This window comes from Electrophorus electricus, chromosome 7 (genome assembly GCF_013358815.1).
Source record: "Electrophorus electricus isolate fEleEle1 chromosome 7, fEleEle1.pri, whole genome shotgun sequence".
Lineage (NCBI taxonomy): Eukaryota > Metazoa > Chordata > Actinopteri > Gymnotiformes > Gymnotidae > Electrophorus > Electrophorus electricus.
In genome coordinates this window covers 15,199,816-15,209,541 of record NC_049541.1, presented here as the reverse complement: position 1 = coordinate 15,209,541, position 9,726 = coordinate 15,199,816, and the positions used below count along the sequence as shown (strand labels likewise).

Here is a 9,726-nt window from a genome sequence, read left to right as displayed (position 1 = left end):
CACTTTAGCTGTGCTTTCACTGTTTGGAAGCTCAGACAAATGGTCTCTGTTTCTTCTTAATTCTTTAAGATTGTGGGGGGAAAGAAAAGCAGTGTAATTTTCTTGGATACTGGAGGGAGGAAGATGATGTGTGTCACTGCGTTTTATGAATGACCCAATATTTCGAGAGCCCTTCCCAAAGCCCTGCCAAACTGCTAGCCCACATCGAATCTCATTACTTGAACTGGACAGCTAAATCCCATGAGATGACAGAGGAAAATTGCAACCATGTTTACTGTGCCATTGTTTCAAAATATGTTTCAGCAGTTCCTGTCTCTGAAGCAACTTGCAGCTTTCTGACAAACAGATGAGGATGAAAGGAAAGCAGAATATATTTCATGAATGTCTTGTACGTAAACATCTGTGTAAATCACGGGTCTTTAGAATTCATCCCAGAATATCTGACTTTTTTTAAGCACAAACAAAGCAAAAGAAACATCTGGTGACATGCAGGCAGCTACAGTGTGTTTTAATAGTATGAAAGCCTCTCAGAGAGTGGTAGTGTCCTACCCCTCTGTTCTCACTGATGTGTGCAATAAATGAACGTTGCACTCTCCCACATGCACAGAATATACTGCTGTAAAGCACAGTTGGTTATGTAATTCCCTAAATACTTTATTCTTGGTGAAATGCACAACCCATCAGTTTATGAAATGCTAGGAGTTTGTCCTTCAAGCAGGCTGGTACTTGAGATATGCAGGGCTTGTTTGTTCACTTTCATTGATGTATACAGTTATAGGCGTCTATGTAAAATTTCCATAGTTCCAAATGATTCTATTATTTGGTAAATGGTTAGTAAAGCTGGCAAACTCACTGAATTAAGTCCCATATGAGAGACTCGTCTCTGTTTCTTGCATGCGTGCGCCATACAGTCTTATGGAAATGTGAGTAGCTTTATGGTTCAGGGTCCAGGAGGAGTACAGATGCACACTACCTGTTTCAGTAGAACTGTGTGCAGGAAGGGCTCTGTGCAGCAGCCTATTCCATCAAGGAGCTTATTCATCATTCACTTGGCTTATCAAAACAATGAACTTTTTAAAATGCTCAAGATCATTGTGTCTTTCAACATAAGCAATATGTTCAGCTACTTTCAAGCAAAGATGAGACTAATTTTCTTATTAACACAAAAATACAAGGCTATTTCACAAGGTAATTTTTATGTACTATATATGACACCATAACATATGTCTCTCCATATATTGCTTATATGTACATATTCAGTATTCATTTGTATAGTTGTATTGTGTTCTATTGTTCTATGTGTATTTAAAAATAGCCTTATTTTATATTAAGTAATTTATTTCCTATTTTGTGTGCTCTCTGTATATCTGTAACTAGTCCAGTATATCAGTCTGTGTGAAATGTTTGGTATATATTTAAGTGCACTCAACAAGAAAAAATATTCTTATGTGTAATATTTTGAATAAACTGTTTAGGATTCTAATTTAGAAATAAATGGAATACGTGATATGTGAAAGTTGTATTTATTCCAGTAGAGGGAGACTGTTTCTAACAATACTGAGTTCCGTCTCCGCCTGTAGAATGGCCGGATCACGTAGCTCGTGATGTGACCAAACTCACACCAAGAGTGAACTCGTCAACCCTGTATTAGCATATTCATAGTCTTACCTATGTCCACGCCCCAGTTCCCAATACGACTGCAATTCCATAATTTTTCCACACGGTGGCTCTGCTGGACAGTTTATCCAAGTAGTGTCGTCGCCGTAAAGCCTATACGCGCCGCCGCCCTAAACTGAGCCGTGAACACCTCGCTGTCTAGCGCTGCTCCCGCCATCTTGTTTCCCGCCCTCCGAAATACAAAAAGTATATACTCTCGATTAGAGCTCGAAGCGTTCTCAGTCAGTTCTAGAGCCCGCCATAATTTAAAATAACATGTCGTCAAAAATACACACGAAAAAAAAGTCACAGATTTCATTATTTTATGAAGTTACAACAGAAACATATAATTTTTAAATAGCGATTCAACAAAAACAACAGCAATAATAATAATAATTTATATATATATATATTCTTTTTTTTTAATTGGCACTTGGAATTTTAGAAAGTAATTTAATATTAGTATTAAAGCTCTCTTTCCATCTTTCTGGATCTTTCTTAGAGAAAAGTTACCTTACAGCATTTAGACATACACACAGAGAGACAAATACACACAGAAAGAGTCAGACAGAATATGAGAATCATCACTGACATGTTTCAGTAGGACCAAGAAAAGGTTGTCTGGGTGCTTATGGGGGCCTCACTCTATAGTGCTGACCTAGTTGATGGCCTAGCTGGCGTTCACATGGGTGAACTGCGGGGTCCACCGATTGGCTAATTCTTTTTTAATGAAAGCTGTTTCACATCACCGCAATGTACGTGCTTGTGCACACTGACCTGAGTGAGAAAATACGCAGAGCTGTTTGTGGGCCTTAGTGGGCAGGGCGTGGGCAAGGGCCTGGCTGCAGGCACAAAAGCGCAGCACGGAGTGAGCGGGAGGAGAGGTGAAAGAGAGAAGTTTGTCATTATGTTGCCCGTGTGACGGACGCCCTGCTGGGACAACAGATGTGCGATGATGTCATGCCAGAGTCGGGGCGGGGAGGTGCCGGGAGGAACGAGGCATAGAGACGAGGGCGCACAGTGGCTGTGTGCTGCGCTCCTCCTGGCAGAAGAGAAAGCGGTTGACCCAGCGACTGGGAGTGGAAGTAGGAGAGGAGCAGCAACTCTGACACTGGCCTGTGTTTCCTCCTCGGCCTGCAGCCTGCAGGAGCGCGTCTTCCATTTAACTCTGCTTAGCCCCACGTGAGGGCAGTGGACAGCCAGCGAAATATAACAGCTCAAAGAGCTATGATGGAACATTGATGGACGTTTTGCTGAGTGGCTATAATCTCAAGCCAAAAGGCAGAATTTCCTACACTGGACTCAAGATAGTCAGCAGCACAAAGCCCAGTCTTTCCCACAGCTTAGAGTTTGTGATTTGATTGTGTGACTGCAATGCTAAACTTTCTGCCTCTGTCCCCTGACTCTCTCAGTGGCATAAGCGATCAATTGTTCTTGCGGTATGCGGTGACAATGACTGTTTGTAATTGTGCAGAGCTGGGGGGGGGGGCATCATATACAGTAATTGTGCTTCTCCCTGCCAGACCTAGGCTCTCTTAGCAGGGTCATACAGAGGTCAAAATGCTCTTGGTCACACCATAAATGCTATGTAAGTGTGTTTGTGTGTGTGTGTGTGTGTGTGTGTGTGTGTAGCCTACTGCCCATTGTACCATTAAGATAAAATTTTGCTTGCTGGCTGCATTACCTCCAAAAAACCCACCAATTCATTCCTTGTCCTTTTTCCCATAATAGCGATCATGTCACACTTGTACAGTGGAGAAGTTAATATTTATCGTCAGCACGATATAATTCCACCTGCACTGCCTTAAGTGCACACAAAGCTGAGCTTATTCTAAGAACCATAGAGGGTTTTATGCATAACAGGTGAACAGGCAGTATCTCAATCCGCAAGCAAGTGCACCCCAAGCAGGATCTTTTTTAAGCGGGAAGCTGCATGTGTTGAATTGACTAGATGGTTTTTTTTTTTCAGCTGAGACAGAGCCCTGTATACAGCAACGTCTCATCTGCTGCTGCAGGCGTTTGTGCCTGCCGTGATCCGGCATGACCTCTTCTCCATGTGTGAGACACCTGGCTGTATAACACTCGGCCAGGGCCTGCACCTTGCCACTGTCACACACTGCAGTCACAATGACCTCTGCGTGAGGACACTGACCGGCACCTAGGTAATCATTTGCCAGTGAGCCCTGAGCAACACTGCTGTGACAGCCATTGTCTAGACGACTGAAAACAGTGGCATCTGGTATCTGGTGTAAAGGAGTTGAATCCCATAAAGCCTTGAGCTGGCGCAGATATACAGTTTAAAAAAAAAAAATGCATATCAGCAAGATATTTTAGCTGCAGCTGTTATGGCCTGTGATATTGTCCATGTTTCTTGATTTTATGCTATTTGGAAAAGGCATTCCAAAGGCCGCAAATATGGGTTATAATCCAAGAATAATCAGGACACCTAATATTACTTTTTTTGTGAATATTGTTAAAGTTTACACCATATAGTATCCATTGAAACAATTTCAGTTTTGCGTGCACTTAGAAAACAAGGAACTTTGTTTGAAAATGTGCTTGTAGGTAATCTTTTTAAAATAGTTTAGAGAAGTCTTGTTGAAAGAAGCTGAATCATTATGGTAATTGCTAAATCAGATTAAATCACTTTTCTAACTGTTTTCAAGTTTTATCCTTAAAAGAAATTTGGTGCAGGTTTGCCTATCATTACAGCATTTCTACTGCACCCTTGTTGCTGTGTTCAGATGGTGAGTAACTGTCTCAGCCATTCCTTATATTTGGCAAATGATGATTATATGTGTGGGATAATGCAGTGTTCCATTCCTGTCAGCATGGCAAATCACCAAAACGCAAATGTCAAAGGGAATTCATATTTGGTGTTTATGGCAAGAGAATCAGCATGAGTGTTACACTTTGTGAAGTGCTTGCAGCTTTAAAAATATAATTGAAGATGAAGTATTATCATCTGATCTACCTGCCATCCACTGAAATTCCATGTATCCTCTATGATTTGTTTACACTGCTATAGTATACATCAAAAAGTAGCCTAACAGATTGCAACACTGATCAAAATGGTAACGGCCAACATCAATTATGTCTTAAATACCTATATTAATGAATATATAAAAACAGTAGCAAGTTGTTATCTTTAAATCTGATGATAAGAATATTACAAAGCGTTCCGGGTGTGGCATTGCAGCATGCCCCTTGGCTGTTAGAATTGGCTGCTGCTACGAGATCTCTCCCTTTCTTTCTCTCGGTCTCTTTCTGTCTCTCCCCACTCCCTCTCTCTGGGTCCCACCCTCTTTGCCACTGCCATCTCCCAGCTTTCCCAGAATGCCCTGTCTGAGAGCACTGGCCCGAAATAAAACTAAGAGGGCCCTCATGGAGAGAATGAGAGCTTTGTCTCAGCTGCCATTTACACTGTCTGGGGGCATAGAAGGAGAACTCAAAGAGAGTGTCTGATTGCAAATTAGCACGCCCTAGGCCCCCGCTGCTCCCCACCCTCCTGTGCTTTCGCTCCACAGGGGTGAGGCGTGGATAAAGTTCTGTATTAAAGCAGCATTAAGCATATTTCTGTCTCCCAGGTTCATCAGTGACCAATGCCCCTGATTTCAGTCAGGAGGAAATATAACAAGTTTGCGGCGTGCATTTGCTACTTCTGCCTTGCTTGTGTCTGGTTGTCTGCCTTGGCGGGGGTTGCTTAATATGCAAGCAGTGTTGTGTCTGAATCTGTGATTAGTTAAAGACAAAAGATAGCTTCTCAGCACTGCAGACGAGACCGCTTGACACCAGAGCCCTTTACGAGACGGTTTCTACTTGTGACTGACACGTGTCATAAAACAAGATGCAGTTAGTTAGGTTATGACTTTCTTTGGAATGAGATGTTATATACCATCAGCAAGAAAAAAAGTTCAATAATGTTGTCTTTGACTTTAATTTGAGTTGATAATTTAAGGTCAGTAAGTAATCTGGAAATAATAAAACTTAATTGCTAAAAGCTTGTGTATGATTTACCTTTTATGTTTTCTTAGTTTTGGGTTTTGGTTGTAAAGACATGGATCAGATTTTGTTTCTTTATTCCTTCTTTATCTTCTCATTTTGTAACACTGGAATTAAGCGAGGTACATATTACACTATAAGAACCTGATAACCCTCTTTGTAATCCCTATGTACCCAACGTTGATCCTGACGTGGCCGCTTTGTAGGACACACACACACACACACACACACACACACACACACACACACACACACACACACAGAGAGAGAGAGAGAGAGAGAGAGAGAGAGAATATGTTTTATATCTTTAATCTGATTACCTTTGTCTGTATGTGTAGACACATTGGTCTATAGCACATATTCCTCTTAAACTGGATATCGCCCCACAAAATAAATAAATAAATAACTTGATATCACCTGGCATGAGTAATTAGAGATGTAGTGACAGGCTAAATCTAATCTCTGCTTTCACATGTTCACCAGTGTCAAGAAAAATGAAAGAAATCATTAGTTTACATGAACATTACAATTTAACAGTATTGTTTTACTCAGTGATAGTGCATGTGTACCAGCATAATTATTTACACCCAAACCATATCCCATTAGTGAAGAGTTCTTATTTATATGGGAATAGGCCTATACAAAAGAATGAAACACAGCAGCTGTGTCAAAAGTTTATGTAGGCCAAGAAGAAAAGGATAGAAGATGCTGTATTGATTTAAGACAATGTTAGCGCTATATCCCAGTCTACTCTTAATTTTTCTTCTACAGTATTTGTATATATATATATATATATATAATTGCTTATAACTAGGATGTCATTTGTAATTGCTTAACTTTTTAATACTAATTACAATTCATGCCAGATATACATTTAGCTCACAGATTTTGTTTAATCAAAGGTGAACATGAATTTAGCATTGTCTGGATCTTGTAGTGCAAACAATTTCAGTACCTTTATCCCACTCCCTTGTTGCAGCAATACTTATTACAATTTAAGCATGTGAAACCTATTCGACATAATAGCTGAATGAAGCATCTAAAACATACAAACTGTTAGGCTTGACCTTTGGGGCCTCAAGTTAAACTTTAATATCTACGGCAATCAGACGTGGCATTTATTACAATAATCAACTCATGCAAAAATACACTCTGCATACATCAATTTGATAAATGTTAAAGCTTATCAAATATAAAGCTGTTGTTTATTAAATTATACGTTACTCAATAGCCTACCTTATAGTTGCAAAATAAATGGAGCCTACTAATAAACATGTTCACAACATAGAGAGTGCCGGTTTTTTGGCAGCAAATAAAAACATTCTTGATCCCTGGGGTAATATTCGGAGAATGAATAATCTAAGCGCGAACTGGCACCTCATAAACTGTATCTTAATTTGGGTGACGCAGTTAAGTGGTGTTGAGCGCGGGGATATATCAGGACAGCGGGCATATATATTAGAGTACCGAGGTTTGAGGTTTGCAGTGCTGTTTGGCTTTTGTTATGTTATTTTCAATCACTGTATATATAAATATGTGTCAACATTTTGAAACGTTTAAACGCTTTCCTCTAAAGCATACGCAACTTTTAAGTAAACTAAAGTAAATTGCAACTTGTTTGGGGCAGGGTAAGTTCGTTTTTGGGGTTTTCTTTTTAGCTTTTATGGTCACTTTACTTTTGTCTTTTCTCGATATTATTATATAAAGTGAGGATAACGTTACAATGATTTCCCCTAGGGTTTGATTTGGCTGTTGAATAAATCAGCATAACGTCGCACATGTGACGACACTAAATTCTTTCAGAGTTTATTTAGCACAAAGTTCTTATTGAACAGAGTACTTCTCGTTTATATTTCTTTTCTGTCGATCTAAAGGCTTATCAAATGGCGGCCAACTGTTTATGTCCCGGTTAGCTCATTATTTCGTCGAGTAATCTTATGAACGGAATGTAAAAAAAAAAAATGGATTCGCAATAGGCGACGGCTGTATCTTATCTAGCCTACTGTAAATGTTGCACTGTACTCTGGCAGAAGTGGCATTAAATAGGAAGGCAGGCTGCAGTCTGGCTCTTGTGTAACGGTCGCCGTGAATCCCAGTTCACCTCAGTTGAACTTGTGCTATCCAGTTCACAAACGGCACGACGCTGTCAGTCCGGTCTGGCTGGTGTCGCGAGGCCGCCTCTCGAGCGACGAGGAAGGGGAAAGCGATTTTGACCGTTGAAAATGGCAAAGACCCCCAAAAAAGTCCCAGCCTCTCGACATTTGTTAGAAAGCCTGAGATAGTGTCCGTTATCGCTCCGTTATCGCGGACAGCGACACGCGAGAGACGCTGCGGATCTCCTTTTCTCCATCTCGTTTCATTGTTGCCGAGGTGCTTGCAGTCAACAAAAGTAACCGGGGAGCAGGAATTCGCCATGAAGAATGACATCTCTCCACTGCCCGTCGACTCGGACGGACTGGCTTTCATTCGTGAACTTGAACTTTAACTTGAGAACTGGTAGTCGAGCAGACCGACTCCGGGCAAGTTTTTGATATTTGTATTTTACAATAACCAAACGGACTTGAGTAATCAAGCTTTCGAAGAGACATGGCTGTAGCGATACAGCAATCGTAATCCACCACGACGTAAGTTGTTAAGGTTTTTTAGTATTCATATATCGCGTAGATGAACTGGTTAAAGTTTATTTCTCTCTGCGTAAAATCTCAATTATGTGCCAAAGGTGCAGAAACTATTATTTGTCTGGCGAATGTGAAGTAACTGTTGACCTCATACCCCACTTGTGTGGACCAGCTTCCCACAAAGCCTAATTCTGGAATCCACACCGCCTTTCATTCTATTAGAATTAAACAGAACGATTCCTATAAATCCTATTAATTAGGACCGAAGAGAAAGAGGATAATGGCGCATCAACATATCTGCATTACCGCTAAGAGAAAGGTCATGTTCTTGTGGCCTGTTTTTTGGGGGGGGGTTTTGGTGTGTGTGTGTGTGTGTGTGTGTGTGTGTGTGTGTGTGTGTGTGTGTGTTTGTTTGATAATAATGACTCATAGCTGGTTTTCTATAGACTGGCCAGAATGTCGATGAAAGGTCATATCTGCTTATTTAAATCAGGAATACATTTTGTTACAAACCAGTGCGTATTTGATTATACTACTTAGGCTATATTAAGGAACAGTTTCCTCTGAAATTAGGCTGTTCTCCTTGAGACATTCAATAGTCCAGAGTACAAGCTTCCACTATATTTTATTATAAACCAAACATCACATTTATTTTACTGTATGTGAGATGGAATTTTTGTGATGTTGTTTAGTATTTGTAAAGATTGTTTAGACTAATGACTTGTTTTCTTTGTTCATATTGTTGTTAAGGATATTAGTTTACTATCATATTCATTAGTCATTAACTTGGATTTTGTTTAGCGAGAACCTTGCGATAGCCTCTTTATCCTATGAGTTCATAGTGTTTGCCTTTTTTTACAGGGTGGATTTATTGACAATAATTACAGGCTAGTATGATAGGATCATACTAAGGTTGCTGTTGTAGATGATTCCACATATAATTAGTGATAGCAGGTTTATATTTAATCTGTGTGTGTGTGTGTGTGTGTGTGTGTGTGTGTGTGTGTGTTTGTGTGTGCGTGTGTGTGTGTGTGTTTGTGTTTGTGTGTCTTACAGTGCACCTTAAAATGGCGAAAACCTGTGCATACAGTTCTTGACTTACACCCCTTACAGTGTTTCGCTTGTGTCTTGATCAGGTAAGCTTTTTCATTATAATCTCATATTTTGCACTCTTGGTGGGCATTTATCAAAAGCAGAGAGATGGTGTAGTGTTTTGCTGCAAATATTACAATGTTGCACAAATGTTGTCTTCACTTTTTGGTAATTATAAACTGCATGCATTCGTATCCAGACATCTGGACAACACCAAGATGGACAAATTTGTTAAACAAATTTAGTAGGCTTAGAAATTAGGAACTATTCACATTTTTGTCCTAAGGCTAAAAGGTTTATTGAGTTTAGTGAGTTTTACTTCCTGATCAAAGAAGAAAACAGCTCAGATAGTAAAGAT

General features: G+C 40.0%; 1 long non-coding RNA gene across 2 annotated transcripts in view; it reads left to right on the top strand.

Annotated features, from left to right (window-relative positions):
- Window positions 1-6,355: 6,355 nt before the first annotated feature.
- The window catches only part of LOC113591545, a 33,066-nt gene continuing 29,695 nt past the window's right edge, over window positions 6,356-9,726 (top strand). For both annotated transcript variants that reach the window (XR_003412205.2, XR_003412204.2), the window contains exons 1-2: window positions 6,356-8,282; window positions 9,333-9,412. This is a non-coding gene — a long non-coding RNA (uncharacterized LOC113591545). The remainder of the gene's footprint in view (window positions 8,283-9,332; window positions 9,413-9,726) is intronic.